We start from the raw sequence: 19,907 nt of genomic DNA, 5'->3' as shown, positions 1-19,907 counted from the left end.
TTTTTTCTTGGTTTCCCAGGGTCTCATGTACGTATTTACTCAATTCTTCAAACTTTTTGTTATACTTCTCATCCATTTCTATAAAGGTGTTTTTTACATATTGTTTAAGGGACTCTATTGCTTTCATAAAGTCGATTTTTTCCACTTCTTCTGTGTTAGGGTGTTCAAGTCCTTCTGTTGTAAGATCATTGGGTTCTGGTGCTTTCATGTTGTTTTTCAGCTTATTGGGAGAATTTTTGCCTTGGCGCCTGCCCATCTCCTCCTATTGACGATCTCTAATTGGTCTTTTAAAACCAGATCAGGTTTCCCTGCTGGCCAGAGGCTCCTCTTGCAAAATTCCCTCGTTCTGTTTCCTGGCTCCTGCCAGGGGCCAAGATCCCTCTCACCCCTCAGACGGGTCTTCAGGAAAAGAACCAGGTTCCCTGTTTGCCCGGGACCTCGCCAACCAAAGGCCTACCTCTTTGATTTAATTGTCCTGGGGCGATCTGCTCTTGGTGTTGCACTGGTCCCTGTCGCCTGCGTTGTCTGCCACTGTGTCAGTACCCGCCGGTCCCGGCCGCTGCACCAGCTAAGTCGCCCGCCCTGTGCATCCGTTTCCGGCCGCTGCTGCCGTTCGACTGCAATCTTTAAAAGTAAAAAATATCCTCGGGGGACCCCACCCTACAAGTAAGGTGATTGGCTGGGTCTCTCCTACAGGTGACATTAGGAGAGGTTATTTAAAAAAAAAAAACTACAGGGGAAATGTTTATTTGCTTAACACTATCATAGAAAGCAAGCTGTCATACACAACAGTAAACCAAATAGATTATTTAAAATGTCATCCTTCTTCAGAGTGCATGTGAGAAGGTAAAATTCGAGACTCATGATGCAGACAGCATTTTAATATAAACATGCACTTTTCAATTTGACAAGTGAATGGAAATGCTGTACTTTGGACTGGAAATATTGCTTAGTGGTTAAGTGTGCACAGCTTTTGTACTGAGTTGTATTTCTCTCCCTGGCACATACAGCAGGCAGTATCATCTTCCTGTAACTCCAGCCTCATAGGGTCAGAATCATCTTGTCTACATGGATACCTGCACTCATGTAATCATACTCTTCCCAACTCCCACATATAATGAAAAGTAAATAAATACATAAATGCATAAAGTATGTGTGTATGTGTTTTCTTTAATAAATAGTGTATTATTAGATGCTGTTTATGACCTAATGGTAATTTCTATATCATTCTTGCAAACAGAAGCCTTAGATTTCTCTGAAGTTACTTTAAACATAGCACCATTTATCCTAAACATATTATCTTCTTTCTAGGAATTTTTTAAAAAATAGTTTAAAAGTAACTATAATTTCTCTTCTTTCTTGCTCAAATAATAAGCCCAATTTAAAAATGATCATATTCAGTATGAGTTCTTAACTGCCCAAATTCCATACAAGAACATTTCCACCCTTTTCCACTGAATCTCATATTATAGAAAAAGAAAAATTGACTTTTTTTTCAATCTGAAGTACTTTATTTTTCTATGGCCTAAGATATTTCAAGAGAGTAGACACGGTTTTCCCTGGAAGGGCTATGCATATAGTTGGCAATTCTATTTCCAAAGAATAACATATTTGGAAAAGAATTTACTGAGGAAATTTAAACATGTATAATGACCACAGAGTCCAATTTTGCCAAAAAATTCGGTCTTTTTGTGTCATATTCTTCCTGAATTCAATTTCTTCCTAGACCTTCCAATCTATTTTTTGAGATAATTTAAATGCTCTGTCTAGAAAAAAATTTCTTCAGTTAATAATTTACATTCTAATGTTGGTGGTAGGTTTCTCCATCTCTTCCTCTCAGTTGCCAGAGGAAGCCTCTCTGATAATCTGATGACCACTGATGACAGGGCATAGCATCAGTCTGTCAGTAGACAGGATATGATTAGGAATCATTTCATTAACTTTTGTCTTATTTTGTTTGTTGGTTTGTTTGATTGATTGATTGCTTTCTTTTTTGCTCATTAGTGTTTCAGTCTACCCTCTCCAGCTCCCAGTTCCTGGCCATCTAGGCAGTTATTGCAGAAGAGGGGGAGAAAGGATTGGAGTAATCAGTGGGGTAGAGCATAATGGGAGAACATGGCTCACATAATCAACTAAGCAGGGATCACAGGGGCTCCAGAACCTGAAGTGGCAATCATAAGGCCTACGTGGGTCTGTGCTTCACCCTCTTCATTTATATTTCAGTTCTTTAGTTTAGGATTGACAGAAAGTGACGATTCATGTTTTCAAAGAAATATTCTTTCTCAACTACTGTTGTAAGTCCTTTTTTTGTCTTACGTTCATTCATCTGAGGATCGATTATTTCAAGTGAAGAATGATTTGAAACGAAGCACTGACAAAGTAAAGCTAACAGATGACTAGAAAGAACCTCATAGCCCATCACAAAAGAATAACTGGAGCTGACAAAAATATAGTCACACCACAGGAATATATAGATTAAGGGCTTAGCAGAGCAGTGCAAGCTGCCTTCAAATATGTGAAGGGCTGTCATGTGGAAGATGGATTAGACATGTACTGTAGAGCTCTCAAGAGCAGAACTAATACCTCCTGTTGGTTGGTCCAGGGAAAGAGATTTTATACTTAATAAAAGGAGGCATTTTACTGTAATCACAGTAATAAATACAGCTTCTTCATGAAGTGTTTCTGTAATTTTTTTCTTCTGTGAAAAGCAAGGATAGTGTAATGAGCGATTTAGAAAGATTTCTATGTTGTACAAAACACTAGCATAAGTGTTTAAATATATTCTATGTATAAGTTTGTAGCAATGTGTTAAGCATCTACATTTTCATAATAATACATAGTCTCAGTGTGTGGGTGTGATGGAGGAAGGTCATTGGTTAATTAAATAAAGAAACTGCTTGCCCTGATAGGTAAAAACATAGGTGGGAGGAGTCAACAGAATAGGATACTGGGAGGAAGAGGAAGTGAGCTCAGACTTGACAGCTCTGAGCTCTGGAGTAGAGGCGCCAGGCTTCGCTCTCCCAGGCAGCTCGGACCCAGGATGGACATAGGCTAGAATCTTCCTGGTAAGCACCTTGGAGTGCTTACACAAATTATTAGAAATGGGCTAGTCCAGGTGCGAGAGTTAGCCAAGAAGAGGCTGGATATAATGGGCAAGCAGTGTTTAAAAGAATACAGTTTGTGTGTTGTTATTTGGGGCACAAGCTAGCCAGGCGGCTGGGGTGCTGGGGACGCAGCCCCGCCACCACTCCTATTATTTCAACATGGGTGCACCCCTCGCAGTCCTGAGTTCCTTGTTCGTGCTCCCTCTCCTTCTGCTCCTGATTTGGACCTTGAGATTTCTGTCCGGTGCTCCAATGTGGGTCTCGGTCTCTGTCTCCTTTTATTGCCTGATGAAAGTTAATATTCAGGAGGATGCCTATATGTTTTTCTTTGGGTTCTATATACACTGAGACAATGGGGATGTTCTATCGGGAACTCACCAAGGCCAGCTAGCCTGGGTCTGAAAAAGCCTGGGATAAAACCGGACTTGCTGAACACAGCAGACAATGAGGACTACTCAGAACTCAAGAACAATGGCAATGGGTTTTTGATCCTACTGCACGTACTGGCTTTTTGGGAGCCTAGGCAGTTGGGATGCTCACTTTACTAGACCTGGATGGAGGTGGGTGGTCCTTGGACTTCCCACATGGCAGCGAACCCTGATTGCTCTTTGGGCTGACGTTGGAGGGGTTCTTAATTGGGGGAGGCAGAGGGAAACGGGAGGTGGTGGCGGGGAAGAGACCCCCACCAATAATAATAAATAAATAAACAAAAAACAATAATACATAGTCAATTATTTGAATGTTTGACAGTAGAAAGAGAAATAAAATATTTATATATTATATTTCAATGACTTTATTTTTAAACAACAAAATATAAGTACACAAAGATTAAGAAAGTTATAAGAGATCACATTGAAGTTATAGCAAAACATCTATATGCCTAGAGTTATAAGTGTACCAGCTGTAAATTTGTTATATTGCATACAGATAACCCTATTATTTATGCACATATTCCTAAATATTTTAGTTGTGTAAAGATATGTAGAGGTATACTAACTCTCTTTAAAATGACTTAGTTAGGTATCTGGGCATACAAAGAAGATGGTAAACAAAAAATAAAATCCAAAGGATGTGAGTTAATTTATAAAGGTAGAAGGAATCACAGAAATTCTATTGTGCAGATATTTGGAACTTAGAATACTGTACTGTGTTTACGCAAACAGGAAGGGAACAGAATGTAAAATGACTCAAAGTTCCATACTGGTTATGCTAATCAACACTTCATGTCATCATTTGCATTATCATGTGCTTAATAGCCACTGTATTTAGGGGCCTTTTATTGTTTTACCACAATCCTCAGTATACAACTAACTTTATAAAGAAGAAACCAGGTTCTGGAGGAAAGTATGGTATATTTTAATCAGTGAACTGCTCAAGTTAGGTATCTAACAAAGGTAGCATATATGAGACCTATGCTTTTTATATTTTTATAGTCATAAGAAAGGTTATTCCTCAGAAATATAAACAAGTAAGATTCTATTGCTGAAGAAACCATGAACTTCAGACACAAGTCACAGAGTCCCGTGGACTGGAACTGAAAGCCACCTCCCTGAAACCCACTAGTTTCAGACATAAGAGTTTTACCCAGTTATGGCACCTATGAATCACCAAAAGGATGACACAATAACCCTAAGGATATGGTAGTGAAATGCATCTTAACAGTAAGCAATCACTCTCTAATTGAACATAGAATACACTCAACAAATCAAAGATCGTGCAGGGTACTGGAAGCCTAGCCAAATATCCAGGTAAAGTCAATTCTTGGATGTAACATGTTTTCTCAGCCTAACGTTGGAAATCTTCTTTATTTATTTTTAACATATTTTATTAACTAAATTTGTTTTAGACAGTTTCACATATTATGCAATGCATCCCAGTCACTCTTGCCCTCACTTCCCCATCTCTTATGTCTTTTCCTTTCCTCCCCACAAATCCATCAAAATGTCTATTTGATTGTTTTGTGATCAATTGAATTAACCAGGACTGCATTGTTTGGAAATCTTGGACCTCACAGTGAATACTTAACTGAAAAATAGTGTTTCCTCTTTTCCACAATCTATCAACAATCAATAGTTATGGATAAAGGATATAGTTGTGATTGATTGACTGTTCATAGGGTTGGTCACCTGTGATCCTAATGCAGATAACTGGAGATGCTGTTAGCTGTTGAGTCTACAAAAGAGCAGTGTTTTACCCTATCTTTTGGTGCTAATACACTGAATCATTCTCTTCACTAATATTTCCTAAACCATACAGTGGATCACATGAATAGCTTGCTTAGGGCTGGGTCCACAATCATGACTTATTCTTGCATCCTGGACTTCTGAAGAATGGCTCTCTGTGTTCATTACAGTTCCTTGTAGAGGGAGGATTCTCTAATTAAACTGAGGTCAGCTTTCATCTCTGGATAAAAGCCTAGATATTTAGAAGCTAATTTACTGATGTGTCAATTTAATTAGACATTGGAAATAAGTTCTCTACCCAAGTACTTTATTTTTAAAAGAGTGCCATAGTATCTTAAGGTAGATTACATATTCCCTGAATCAAAGAAATTTAAAAATGATTTTCAAAGAAAGAATATATTTATGAAGTACTCATGTTAGCAGATTATTACAAATATTATTGTAGTCTTAGAACCCACCGCACCATTCACATTCAATTATTTATTATCCATAAAAATTTACAAAAATCAAATAACTAATTTAATGAAGTGAGTTGTATAATAGTAGTTTATACATCCACTCTGCGCAGAAAATATAGGATTAAATTTTTTGTCTACTTTAGCTCAAGCATTCATCTGCATCAATAGGGAGTACTAAATCTTTACAGGTTTTCTTGAGTAGAGAACAGATTTGTTCATTTGTTGTTGTATCTTAAACCCTTACACTTGTCTTGAGAACTCACAAGCACATGAGGATTCACAGACATATCCCATAAGTCCTTTTCTTCATGTCCCAGTTTTCCTGTGTCTTTTTAAGAATTTCTTACTTCAGGTAATATTAATTATTGCTACTTTTTTTTTAAAATTCAGAAGATATCCACTCTGCAGGAAGTTCATGAGAGCATGATGACTCAAGTTCAGAAAACAGTTTAACTCTAGAGCTCAGACGCCATCACAAAACCTGCCATCCTTGAGAATGTGAGCCTTGGCTTCACATCTTTCTGATGCCTTCAGTCTCCTAAGGAACTTTCCACCTTCACCTTACCTTATCCCACAGTTTTCCACCAACACATATTCAAGAAACAGCCTTGATGTATTTAGCTATTTTAATAAAAAATGAGACCTCATATCCTAACATGCTTCATTTTCAGGTAATATGCAATGTGACATTAAGTCTGATAGTGTATGCTTGTTATTTTCTAGAAATGATCATTCTAAATCTGCAAGAAGTGTATTTAGAGAATATTAATATTCTCCTAACTGGCAGTGGCTATAATGGAAATTGTAATAAATGCACCATTCCTGATGTGTTGGCCTGTTGCCAGTACAAGATAAAACAGAGGAAACTGCTTTCTGTTACTTTCTTTATGAAGAAAAATGCACATGACTTCAAAGCAGGCATCACATTCTATATTTTGTAAATGTTGAAAAGTGCATCGGACATTTTTTTTTTCGGGAACAGACATTTGTAAAGAAAAAGCCTTAAAGTGAATGATTGGAGGTTTTGGATGAAGGAGTTCCCACAGCAAATAATATCTTTTCTTTACATGTTAAAAAGTAATAGATACAAATAAAGAGAAGTCAAATATTTCATTTTTGTTCTTTAAATTAAGTGAAAAAGTACTAAGTTTTGTATTAAATTTTAGAATACTAGTCATTCATAGGGGAAATATGCCTATGAATGTATCAGTTCTTTATGCAATGAGATATTTTTAATTATCCATACCATCCCTAATTACTTGAAAAGCTGGCAGCTTAAATTTACAGTAGTAATCAATATCTGAGTGCCTCAGTGTTTTCTGCTTTTATCTTGAGTTGCTACAGCTTTAATATTTTTGTATTTTTGTCTTATTAGAATTTTAACAATCTTAGTATGAGTGTATTATATTTACATTTTCCCCTCCCTTGGTCGTGTGCTGGTTCCTTCCCCGTCCAGTCGGAAATGGTGAGCTCCCATTAGCTCAGGGAAGTGAATTCAGTGGGTGTCTTCATCATGGCCTTGACCTCTTTGCTCATATTCTCACTCCTCCCACTCTTCATCTGGTCTTTGGGAGCTCAGCACACTGCTCCACTGTGGGTCTCTGCCTCTGTTTCCATCAGTTGCTGGATGTAGGTTCTATGGAGATATGTAAGAGAGTCATCAATCTGATTACAGGTAAAGGCCAGTTCAGGCACCTTCTCCTCTACTGCTTAAGGTCTTACCTGGGGTTACTCTTGTGCATTCCTGGGAATTTCTCTAGTGTTAGGTTTTTTGCTAGTCCCATAATGGCTCCCTCAATCAAAATATCTCTTTCCTTACTCTCCATTTCTGTACCTTCCCCAATTATTGGTTATTTCATTTCCTCAAGTTCTCCTCTCCTCTTTCTTTCTCCTGTCATCCTCCCCTTCCATCCTCCTTTCTTTTCACACTCCCATTCTCCCCATTTTCTCAGGAGATTTTGTCTAGTTCCCCTTCATAGGAGGATCTACATATGTTTCTCTTAGGGATCTCCTTATTACATATCTTCTCTAGGCTCATGGACTCTGGGCTCATTATCCTTTGCTTTACAGATAGTATCCACTTATGATTGAGTATATACCATGTTCATCTTTCTGGGTCAGGATTACCTCACTCAGGATGGTTTTTTTTTTGTTTGTTTTTGTTTTTGTTTTTCTGGTTCCATTCATTTGCATGCAAATTTCAAGATGTCAATTGTTTATTATTGCTGAGTAGTACTCCATTGTGTAAATGTACACTATTTTCTTTATCCATTCTTTGATTGAGGGTCATCTAGGTTGTTTCCTGTTTCTGGATAATACAAATAATGCTGCTACAAACATCATTGAACAAATGGTCTTATAATATGATTGACCATCCTTTGGGTAGATGCCCAAGAGTGATATTTTTGGGTTCTAAGGTAGGTTGATTCCCAATTTTCTGAGAAACTGATATGCCGATTTCCAGTGACTGTACAAATTTGCATTCCAACCAGCAATAGAAGCGTATTCCCCTTACTTCACATCCTCTTCAGCATAAGCTATCTTTGGTGTCTTTTATCTTAGCCATTCTGACAGGTGTAAGATATTATCTCAGAATTGTTTTGATTTGCATTTCCCTGATGGTTAAGGATGTTGAACCTTTCCTTAAGTGTGTTCCAGCCATTTGAGATGCTTTTGTTTGAAATTCTCTGTTTAGATTTGTACCCCATTTTTAATTGGATTATTTGAAGGTCAATTACACCATGTGGGTACATTTAGTTACTGTGCATATTTAGATAAAGCTTGTCCAGAAATCAGGTACTTTTAAAGAAAATTTAATTAGATGTATATTTTTATTCTTGTCAGTGCTATCAAGACCAGACAACTTGAGATAACTCTATTGATTTAAGCAAATGCTTCATAACAATGTACTGAAATTTAGCATGAAAAATTTTAATATCATGTATTTATATATCTCTTCTAAACCTTATCTTCTGAAAGTCTTACATAACCCTCAGGCATACTCTAATGATTTTTTTTATTGTTTATGTTCTTTTATCATAATTTTAAATACATTATTAGATACAATTTCAATAATTTCATAACTTCCAATGTGAAACTGCTTTGCTGCCAGTATTAGAAGCCAAGCAGACAGTACTATGCAGAAGCCAAAATTATAAAATCATATAAGCCATTAGAGTTAGCATAAACAGTCTGGTCTTCTAACCAAGCTTTAAACACGTGGCACACACAAATATATTACACGACATAGAATAAATTGAAGAAGGAACACTCTGGTTCAAGTCAAATATTCAGAAGTCATATCACATTGCACTTTTCCTGTGAGCATAGAGCAAGTTATAAATGTGATAAACTGCTAAAGATATCCTTGTGGTAATTTGGACTTCTGGTCAGTAAATTATCTTCTTCAAATTGGCCTCACACATCCAGATTTGTGTTTTTGCTTGTTCATCATTTGAAGACAAATCTATTTAAATGTAAATGAACAATCATAGAACAGTGAAACTAAATTAGATGCAAAGAAATCTAGTTGAAGAAAATAGGTGGCTTAGCATTTTCTATCCAATACAAAGATGGTTTGGTTTTTTTAGAAATCTCTACTTAATAAAGTTTAAGCAGTCTTTTTCCAAAATTGTGGTTGAACATTTCTTAATATCCCACTTAAATGAAGCTATATCTTCAGTAAGTTCTCATACATTGCACATATTCCAACTTCCCAATGCATTATTCTGTAACACACTTCCATTTATATGATTTTAAAGGATTTCCAGGTAATGAAAAACAACAAATATTGAAAGCTGTAAACTAGATTTGTTACCCTTTTAAAAGTGTGGTAGTATAACACATTAAATGAGATACAAGACCATGTAAAGAAAATAAAGAGAATAATATTTAACACTAGGAGGATATGAAGATATAATAAAAATGCCACAATACATGAGAAATTTAAATCAATATTAGCATAATAAATGAATACAAAAGAAATTCAGTCATTGTCAATATCCTGGAATTAATCAATACTGACTTTAGATTCAGCATATTATTTTTATTGATTTTTATTAAGCTACATACTTTTATCTGCTCCACTTCCTTCTCCACTCCCCCTTTACTCTCTCCCATGGTCCCCATGCTCCCAATTACTCAGGAGATCTCTTTTTCTACTTCCCATGTAGATTGGATCCATGTAGATTGGACTCTTAGAGGGTCCTCATTGTTGTATACATTCTCTGGTATTGTGAATTGTGGGCTGGATTTCTTTGCTTTATGTAGAAAACCACTTAGGCATGAATACGTATATTTATCTATCTGGGTCTGGGTTACCTCACTCAATATGTTTTCTAGATCCATCCATTTGCCCACAAATTTCAAGATGTCATTTTTTTTTCTGCTGTGTAGTACTCCATTGTGTAAATATATCACATTTTCCTTATCCATTCTTTGGTCAAGGGGCATTTAGGTTGTTTCCTAGTTCTGGCTATGACAATGCTGCTATGAAAACAGCTGAGCATACTTCCTTGTGGTACAACTGAGAATCCTTTGGATATATACCCCAAAGTGGTATTGCTAGGTCTTGAGGTAGGTTGTTTCCTAATTTTCTGAAAAATCGCTATCCTGATATCCAAATGAGCTATACCAGCTTGTACTCCTGCCAGCAATGCAGGAGTGTTCCCCTTACCCCACGTCCTCTCCAGCATAAGTTGTCATCAGGGTTTTTGACGTTGGGCATTCTTACAGGTTTAAGATGGAATCTCATATTTGTTTTGATTTGCATTTTCTGGAGGCTAAGGATGTTGAACATTTCCTTAAGTGTCTTTTAGCTATTTTACATTCTTCTGTTGAGTGTTTTCTGTTTAGGTATGTACTCCATTTTTTTTTTTCATTTTATATTCTTACTTCTTTGTCAAAAATAAGTTCTTCCTAGGTGTGTGGATTAATATCTGGGTTATTGGTTTGGTTCCATGGTCTTCCTGTCTTTTTTATGACAATACCAGGCTGTTTTCAGTTCTTTGGCTCTGTAGTAGAGTTTGAAGTTAGAAAATGTGATGCCTCCAGAAGTTCCTTTATTAATGTACAGTTTTGTTTTAGCTATCCTGAGTTTTGGCTTTTCCATGTGAAGTTGAGTGCTGTCCTTTTGAGGTCTGTAAAGAATTTCCATGGAATTTTCATGGGCATTACATTGAATCTGTAGATTGCTTTTGGTAAGATTGCCATTTTTATTATGTTAATTCTACCTGCCCAATAGCATGGGAGATCATTCCATTTTCTTGTGTCTTCTTCAATTTCTTTCTTCAGAGATTTAAAGGTTTTGTAATACAGGTCTTTCATTTGTTTGGTTAGAGTTACTCTGAGATAGTTTATGCTGTTTGTGACTATTGTGAAGGGTGATGTTTCCCTGATGTCTCTCTCAACCCATTTATCATCTGTGTAAAGGAGAGCTACTGTAAATGAGGGTTACTGATTCTTTTGAGTTCATCTTGTATCCTGCTACATTACTGAAGGTGTTTATGCGTTGTAGAATTTCCTTGGTAGACTTTTTGGGGTCGCTTATATAAACTATCATATCAGAGTTTGACTTCCTCTTTTCTTATTTGTATACCTTTGATCTCCTTTTGTTATCTTATTGCTCTAGCTAGAACCTCAAGTACTATATTGAATAGATATGAAAAGAGTGGACAACCTTTTCTTGTTCCTGATTTCAGTGGGATCACTGTGAGTTTCTCTCCATTTACTTTGATGTTGGCTGTTGACTTGCTGTATATTGCCTTTATTATGTTTAGCTTTGTTCCTTGTATTCCTGCTCTCTCCAAGACCTTTATCATGAAGGGATGTTGTATTTTGTCAAAAGATTTTCAACCTCTGATGTGGTTTTTATTTTTAGATTGTTTATATGGTGAATTATATTGACAGATTTCTTAATTGAACTATTCCTGCCTCTCTGATATGAAGCTAATTTGATCATGGTAAAGGACACATAATATAAAAATAACTATGCTCCATATTTTCATGTAATTATTTTAATAATTTAAATTCACTTCTGAAGACTAACTCAATAAATTTGACTATTAAAATAAAATATTTTACCACAATTATACCAACTTAAAGAGGAAAATAGAACATTTATTTAATCATTTTTAACAAACTTGAAATAACACTGACTGCTTAACCACAGACAATCAAATACAACTAACATTTTTGAAGTGAGACTACTGCAAGGCACTCTAAAATATAAGTAACTAAGTTAATAGATAATCTCATTCAACCTTCTTCAGGAAATCTTATTGTTGTACATGGAATCAACCCAGAGATTTATAACTGGATAATGTGCAGAAAGTAAATGACTTGGAGCACTGAATCAGAAATAATTATCTATCACCCCCCCCCCCACGGCTCAGAGATTTATGCAGGAGAAGAGGAGAAAAGATTGCAAGAGCTAGAAGTGATGGATGACTCTAAGGAAATAGCGCCATCTAGACAAAACAGGACAGACATATCTTTCCTGTTTCCAAGGAAACAGTGCCACCTAGATACAACAGGATAGATGCACAGACAACAGAGACTGTGCAGCACACATACATCTACACAAGTTTGAACCAAATATTTTTTGACTATTTAGAATGTGAAATGGAGACATATTTCCGTAATCCCTCCCCAATGCACTATCACAGAAGCCATTAGCAATTAATACATTCTGAAACAGTGAAAATCACTCTTCTCCAGTAGAGTGTCTTTGAGTATATCGACCACATTTCAGTGAAGGCACTACACTAAGAAGTTGGTGGCCAGCACAAAATAAACGGCCTATGGGTTTTACGGGGACATTTACTCTATTATGACAGTTTTTGATTATCTAATTTATTGGTATTTTGCTTGTCTTCTCCAATTTGAATCTTGTATTTTGGTTTTTGAGAATGAGAACATAAAGCTTGATGTGTAGGAAGGTTGGGATGTTTTGGTAGGAAATGGAGAAGCTATAATCATAATCAAATACAATGTATGAAAAATAATAGCTTACATATATTAAATAATATACATTTATATATTAAATTATATAATGTATATTGTAAGACTTCATATTACTTACTGTATCCATTTTATCTTTTACCAGATCTCCCAGAAATCAGTAAGATGAAAAAATTTAACAACTGAAATCATCAACAAATTTGGAATTATTATCTGATCATTCTATCCTAAAGTCTTATACACTAAAAGTCTGAAAATAATTATTACCTCTACTGGAACTTCAAGTTACAAAATCAATTAAAAGTAAATATCTTTTCATCAAAAATGTTTATGTATAAAAGCACTGAATATCTGAAACCATAACAACATATTCATAAATATATGGTCACTAAGATATTAGAATATGTTAGTGAACACTAAAATTGTCATATGAAACAATTATAATCCTAAGATACAATATTGCTCAGTTATTCATGCTTAACAAGTTGATCTATGAAATCAATATAAACTCATGAAAGTTCAAACTTTGTGGCCACAAAAAATTAGCAAATGTGAATTATCTGATCATTCAAAACCAGTTTTAGTAAATAAAGAAAAGACTTCAGGTACTTTATCAAACTTCAGTGTTTACCACGAATCTGAATTATGTATAAAATTTAATAGAAATAGAAGGGTAAACAAAGAAAGTTTTTGAATTAGACTACACAAACCACATCAGTTGGTTTTTAACAGTGGTGCCTAACTTGGGTTTAAGGCAGCCTCTTTGGTGTGCACTGCTACTGTTCTATACAAACATAACATTTATGTGAATAACATTTATGGATTTTAACTTTTTACAACTGCAGTCTCTCTAGCATTTTGGATAAAATAGAAAGAAATTAATGTCTCCCAATAGCACAGTATATATGATAAGTACATCCTCTTTATAATGTATTAGGTAAAGTAATTCACACTTTGAGGCTTCATTTCTCTCAAAATCTGGGAAAAATAATCTTAACTTACATAAAGTCTCACAATGATCCTGTTTCTTCTGTCGGTTTATAGTTTATTTCTTTCATGTCTTTCAGCTTTCATCAGTGAGAACAAGAGGAGATTTACTGGCGATTGTCAACATCATGAATAAATTCAGCTATACCTTGAAAATAAATAGATGTATATTTCTCTCTGACCATTACCTCCTTTGGTAGCAAGCCTGAAAATATTGTAGAAATAGCATAAAAGTGGCAGGATAATAATGAAAGAAACATGTATTTTTGATTGCACCAGAGTCACTTAATTCATCATTTTTAGCACTGTAAGATCTTAGATTTCAGGTTATACGAAACACTAGATTTATTTACTGTTCAAGAGTCTTTAAAGTGAACTGATATTGGATGAATAAAACATTCTACGTGACACAGCATCAAGCAAAATACAATGAGAAGAAAGTGGATGGATAAACGCCAGGTAGATTTTTTCATAAATTATTTAGTATTTTCGAAAGCAATGATACTTGCAATGTTTAATAGTAATATCAGGAGAAGTCTCAATGTCACTATTATCATAAAATTAAACACGCTGAATGACAGAGTTGATATTGTCTTGGTTCAATTATAGAACATAGAAAAAAATTATAGAACATAGGAAAAAAATTATAGAACATAGAAAAAAAATTATAGAACATAGAAAAAAAAATAGAACATAGAAAAAAATCTTGCTGTCTTATCAAAGAGTTCCAAAATAGCCTGGAATGGAGTATAACAAAGGTTTATTAATTTGGGGATGAACTCACAGTAAGGGTAGTGATCCACTGTCCTCTGTTTGTGCTGGGAACTGGAACTGACACCAGCAGCAATGAGAGAGCTATGCACACTTTTCCTCTGCACTGATAGTATATGAGACCACACCCAAAGCAGGCCAGTATCTTAAGGGGTATTGACTGAAGGAGTTTTGACAACTCCTTCCACACATCCATCCAGATGGATTTGTCAATTCTAAAGTTTTGGAAGTTGCTTACAATGCACTTCCTTTTTTGCCTAGTTAATATTCTATCCTTCTGGAGTCTTTGATGGTGTTGAAGACAAACTGATAGAGTTATCCTTAATTTAGGGAAAGTTATACTTTCCTTAGTTACGATAAAAGATAAAATAGATATAAAACTTTAACCTCATGAAGGTAGATAGATGATAGAGTATTTTCCTTAATTTTTCAACTGTAAGTGGACTATAAATACTGTAACTATGATTCTTGCTTAACAACTGTTTTATATATGTAATTTTACTATGTTAAAGTTAAAACCTTCCTTTTTATCTAGGCAGAAAAGGGGAGATGATTATTTGGGTCTGAGTGACCAGGAATGAAAGAGCAGTCTTACTGTACATGTTCTAAGGACACAAAACTCTTCCAAAACCTGTATTTATAATCAAGATTAGACCATCAATACATTTTAAAATATTGTCCTGATTTGTTGCACCTGATTCACATTATATCCAAAATGCCAAAGTTTGATATATTTGCTTCTTAACATGATTATTATTTGTAATTAATCTTTCTCTCAAATGTTCAGAATCCTTCCAAGTGAATGTCATTCCTTTCAAAACAACTTTTCAAAAATTTTTAAAATTCCTTTCAAAAAGAGTTGAGACAATGTTCAAGGTTTTTAGAAAAAAAGAATATATATATATATAGTCTTCTTTCAAAACTGAGATCAGCCATTCACCAGAAATCACTCATATTACTATTCACTAACACTTCCATTTGATCAAACACACCATCTTCCACCAGGAATCCTTTATCTAATTCAACATATTTGATGTTAAACTGGGTCTCATTGCTTGTTCAAGACAAACTCAACCTCAATGGGTAAACATTTTCTATCAGTATATCTTTTTTTTTTAAAAAAAATAACATTTCATGGAATTTCCAAAAGTGTTTTTATTTTTTTTCTCAAAACAATGCTATTTTATTTACTTGAGAAGAAATGAAATGAAACAGAATATTTAAATGTTCTTGTGTTTAAAAGTTGTGGCACACATCCTTTATAAACAGATTCTACTTTGGCCATTTGCTTGGACTCAAATTTTCTGCTAATTTAGATGGTTGATTTTCAATAATTTATTATTTCTGTTTATATACTTATACCTGAAACTAATTGCAAATAGGGCACAACAACAAGCAATGTCTTTGTCATATATAATTTTATTATTTCTGCCTTGATACCATATTCATTCTTAGTCCCATCGTTTTGTCTATCCAACCACGTAGTCTTTCCTCAGTTTGCAGACAGACACAGACAGACAGACAGACAGACAGACAGACAGACAGACAGACACAGACACAGACAGAATTCAATTTAATAAGTAAGGACCTCCACAACCTAAAATTCTAGGTTCGGAGCATCTTGAAGGGTTACATAGCAAAAGTTCACCCTGAATTTGTTTGGTATTTCATGTGTGACAAAACTTCTTTGTATGCATCTAAATAGCCTGAATTTTTAAGGATCTTGGTTTAATTTTTTTGCTTCCTTTTTATGGTTTTGCTTTTAATTTTCTTCTCCTAGAAGTAAATGATGTTTAGTTCTCTTCTTCAATCAGTTCTGACATAAACTTTGATGTTTGAATGCGGTAGTCATATCTGTCTCAGACCCTTTAAATAAATCTCTTTCTTTTTCACTTTGTACTTGGTGTAAGACACACCATTAAAATAAACTCTGCATAAATTGTGTTTTTTAATTTTTCCTACAACAGAAACAGCAACATATTTTTGTTACTGTTCTTTTCTAGTACTTAGAATTGAACTCCAGGCATTGTACATGATATATAAGTTCTATCATCAGGCCACATACTCAAACCTTGTCATCTTTTCATTCTAGCTTAGTTAGCAGGGATATGAGAGCATAACTTTTTCAAATATTATGTAATGTGTAAAAAAGTTTAATTGTCATATTTAATAATTGATTAATTCAAGTTCTCTACTAATGCAGTTTATTAATAAACCATAATAGATGTAAAATTCGACGAAATAAACTATAGACTATGAAATTTTAACCTATCCCAATTTAGGTAGTAGAACCCAATTAGGAAATTTTAATTCACTAAAACTAGTTTTTTGCCTATGGAATGAAAATAAAAATAATACCCATATGATGAATGTCAATAGTAAGGGGCTATCATATCAAAGGAATAAAGTGTCTTCAAAACAATACAATGATCAGGAAGGAATGATTAGAAAATTTCTATTTACCACTAGTAACTGTCACAACATGAAACAATTAGCTATCATTAGTTTCTTTTAAAGCACATTTACTTATTTGATCATCTGAGATTCTGAGTGGATTGTCTTCCTAGTTCTTTTCAATATTTAATTAAGAAAAATCAGTCATAGATCATTATAGCACTATTTGAGTGAGAGGACTATACTAAAATTTCATGAGGAATATCTCCATCTCTCTTCTGAATTTTCTTGAATATTGTTACCATCCAAGAAAGAATTATTCACCACTGAATAGCCAGGACATTATAAATTTATTAGTCTAAAAATGACACTAGTGTGTAAATGTACTCTATGTAGAAATAATCAATTTTAATAGGTGTTTTCAATGTCAGGAATTCAAATACTCTAGAACTCCATATATTAGAAATATATCTAACCAATAAAGTAAATACATTCATTCACCAAATTGATTTTCATATTCTCCTATGTTTGCATTATTGGAGTTTGCTTTCCTCTTGCCTTGTTTAATATTCTTAGTCATGTGACTCACAATTGGATTGACAATGCCTATAGCCCTTAGTCCACACATAAAACTGTCAGCGTGCATGCCAATTAATACCAACTGGGATGTGAATGCCTATTCACCAGGAACTGGACTGAAACCACCCCTTGATTTCACATAGGCCATTGAGCAGTAATGACTTTCCATCTCTTATAACCTGAACTACTTTCAAAGTAGTGACCTAGAAAGGAAAGGCTCTGTATCCCATTATGATTTCCCTGGAAAACACTGTTCCCCTGAGATCACTTAGTCCTAAATAGCTCTTAAATGCTTTATTGCCTTTAACAGGTTGTATTAGTGAGGCAGAAAAACAGAGAATTTCAGTTAAAAATGCATTTGGAACTATTTAAAGCCATAGTCAAAATGTCTGTGGGTAATGATAGAAGTGATATAAATCAAAATTCTTTCTGCCATGCAGGAGAGAATAAAACTGTCAAGCTTATTAAACATCATTTTCACATTGAATCTAACTCTTTACAATAAATGTCCATTAAAATTAGAAAGCAACATATAATACAATATAAAGTAATTTTATCTTCATTTAATAATCAGTGTACATTCATGTTTTTACATCAATGTGACTCTGTGGAAAAATGGATAGAACAGTGGACCTCTAGTGATGCATATGTGTGCATCATTGCAAAAATAATTGTATAAGTTTTATATGATTAGCTTATAGTTATATTATTAAATATATAAATATTTATTTTATTAAGTATAACTCTAGAAGTTAAAAAATAAATTTAGCTACAACTTTTTGGGAAAAAAGTCTTAGAGTATATATGGAATTACTGAATAACCAACTCTTTATCTCATACAACATATATGTAATCTAAGATTCCATAAAAGATTCACTAATTTGTTCTTTTTCGCCTCTTGCTTGCTGCACCTGATTCCCCTTTCCTTTATTGTCCCTGTCTCTTTTCTCTGCATGGCTTAGGGTCATATCTACTCTGTACTTTCCCAGGTGTCCTGTGCTCTCTCTTTTATTTAAAATAAATATTCTCATTCATCATACCTAGGGGCAAATTTTTTCTTTCTTTCTTTCTTTCTTTCTTTCTTTCTTTCTTTCTTTCTTTCTTTCTTTCTTTCTTTCTATTTTCATTTATCTGGTTCTGAAACTCATAATTAATCATGTCATTTCCTTTTTATTTATTTATTTTTTCATTCATCTCATACAGAAAAAGAAAGTGGTATAAATGAGTTTCCTCTTCAAGGAACTCAAATATCCATCAATTATCTCAGATTTTTTAAGTTGTTACATTGAATCCAAAATTCCCTATCAATGGATACGTTTTATTATTTTTAAGTAACACAGTTAAATGGGAGGTAGTGGATAAGGGTCTTTTCTTTGAACCTGTATTCAAATACCCTGAAACCACACAGGAGAGACTATATGTGCCTGTAATGCCAACAATGGCATTTGGTTGAAGGTGCCAAGATTAATCAAAAGGATAAGAGACTCTGTCTTAAGGTAAGAAGTCTGAGAACATTGGGTATACACTCTAATATGATAAAATCCCAGAAAGCCTTGTAAAGCCCTGATCCTCTGATTTACACAGATACAGATTACATGGCCCTTATCTTCAATTACCTCTACTTATTGACAGTTCTAGCTAGATGATCCATGTTCTCAACATCTTCAATAGCCTTCATTTCCTATACTGGATTTTTCTTTAAAAATAACACTAATCAAAATTCCCACTTCCTCCCCTCCTCTCACTTTCCTCCCACTCCCCACCCCTTCCATTCCTAAGAGAGGGCAAGACACCCTGCCCTGTGGGAAGTCCAAGTACCTCCCCACTACATTCAGTGGAGGAGAGGGTGCCTGAACTGGCCTTGTCCCACAGTCAGACTAATGACTATCTTGAATATCACCGTAGAACCTTTGCGGGGTGACAGATGGAGACAGAGACCCACATCAGAGCACTGGAGTATACTGGATTTTTAAAAACATGACACAAACCTACACATATGTTGGAAGAAGAATTCTTAATTGAGAAAATACCCCTCTATGATTTGCCTTTTGGTAAGTCTAAGGAGCATTTTCTTGATTAATAATTGATTTAGAGGGCCCATCCCATATTGGTTGAAGCTATCACTGGGTAGGTGGTCCTCACTGGTATAATAAAAACAAACTAGAAATCCAGACGAGAAAGATAAAATTCGACATTTTTCCCACAGTTTCTGTATCCGTCACTGCTTCTGTGTTTCTCCCTTGTCTTAGTCCCTACCCTGAATTCTTTCAGTAATGAACTGTGACATGTATTGTAAATGAAATAAAATTCTCCCTCCCCAAGTTGCTTTCAGTCATAATGGTTATCACAGAAATAAGACAAAGACAGGCTCCAATGCAGTTCAGCTTCATGTACAAACACATGGTAACTCTTCAGAGAAAATCATCATGATACATTAATTCCTATAAAAATTTTCATATTAAAAGTTAATT

The sequence above is a fragment of the Alexandromys fortis genome, unplaced genomic scaffold (genome assembly GCF_014885135.2).
Source record: "Alexandromys fortis isolate MF-2015 unplaced genomic scaffold, M_Fortis_MF-2015_v1.1 scaffold_2_26212498_36691700, whole genome shotgun sequence".
Lineage (NCBI taxonomy): Eukaryota > Metazoa > Chordata > Mammalia > Rodentia > Cricetidae > Alexandromys > Alexandromys fortis.
The sequence above is the reverse complement of the archived record's forward strand: the minus strand, read 5'-3'. Positions refer to the sequence as shown.